At 43.8% G+C, this 1405-nt stretch overlaps 1 non-coding gene across 1 annotated transcript; it reads right to left on the bottom strand.

Moving 5' to 3' along the window:
• Positions 1 to 240: 240 nt before the first annotated feature.
• Positions 241 to 344, bottom strand: LOC122428554. Its single transcript, XR_006265770.1, has one exon. It is a non-coding gene; the product is annotated as a U6 spliceosomal RNA (small nuclear RNA).
• Between the last annotated feature and the right edge of the window lie 1061 nt (positions 345 to 1405).

The following is a 1405-nucleotide window of genomic DNA, read 5'->3' as shown; positions in this document are numbered from 1 at the left end:
TCTAACCTTCCCCCAACCCTAGGAAAATAGCTCCATGAAGCATCCTCTTTCTCATACTTTTGAACTTTGACCTTTCATTATCTTTCCCTCCCCAACATTTGAATATATTCAAATCCCTCCCATTCAAATCCATAGATGCACACTAAACTTCATCTCTCTGTTCTTCTCTTCTTCGCTGCCAAGCTTCTTAAAAGTTAACTTATACAGGTATACCATGCTGTCTCCTCCTCCTTATTTTTTTTTAATATGGAATGCTTCACAAATTTGCACAACAAGCTTACGAAGGGGCCCGTGTTAATCTTCTCTGTATCGTTCCAATTTTAGTATATGGGCTGCCAAAGCAAGCATCTCCTCCTCCGGCTCTGTGTAAGGACTGTTCCATCACTCACTGAAAAGGCCTTGGCAAAGCTCAGTGATGACCTCTCTGCAGTGGACTCCTCATTCCCATCCTGCCCAGCCTTTCTGTAGTGTTCAAGGTTGCGCTCCCACACTCTGCTCCTTCTTCCCCATCTCTCTTCTGTCCTCAGTCCACACTGGCTTCCCTTTCTTTGCCAGTCTCGTAGATAGCAGTTCACTGGATGTCTATTCTGAGTCTCATTCTGACCTTCCCTGGGCGACTGCTTCTACCACTGGGATTTTACTAACTGAACTACAACTAAGTTACCCTCTCCAGGGACTTCCCTGGTGATCCAGCGGTTAAGACTTCACGCTCCCAATGCACAGGGCCTGGGTGTGATCCCTGGTCAGGGAAATTGATCCCACATACTCATTTGAAAAGACCCTGAAGCTGGGAAAGATTGAAGGCAGGGAGAGAAGGGGACAACAGAGGATGAGATGGTTGGATGGCATCACCGACTCAATGGACATGAGTGTGGGTAAACTTCGGGTGTTGGTGATAGACAGGGAGGCCTGGCGTGCTGCGGTTCATGGGGTCACAAAGAGTCAGACATGACTGAGTGACTGAACTGAAATGAACTGTCATTAAGAGTTCACATGCTGCAACTAAGACCTGATACAGCCAAATATATATATATATTAAAAGTTATTTTCTCCAGCCTAAACCTTTGCTGGGTTCCAGGCCTATATGTATATTTAACAACCTACTGGACAGTTTCACTTGGATGTCCAAAACAAGACTTTTTTTTCCTTATTGAGCTTGCTCCTATTTCTTCAGTCCCATCCCCCAAATCATTGATAAGATAATAATGCTGATGATGACTAATGTTTATGGATTCCTTACTTCATGCCAGATACAGTTCTAAACTTCAGTCACCATGAAAATATTGTAAGAGAGGCATCATTATCCCCATTTCACAAAAATGGTAATAAACACAGTATGATTTGTTACTCAGGAAGTGGCATTGTTTTTTACCTGAATACCCAATCCAGAGACCCCCCCAAAAGA

Source organism: Cervus canadensis, chromosome 26 (genome assembly GCF_019320065.1).
Source record: "Cervus canadensis isolate Bull #8, Minnesota chromosome 26, ASM1932006v1, whole genome shotgun sequence".
NCBI classification, from domain to species: Eukaryota; Metazoa; Chordata; class Mammalia; order Artiodactyla; family Cervidae; genus Cervus; species Cervus canadensis.
This window is presented reverse-complemented; position numbering and strand designations above follow the sequence as displayed.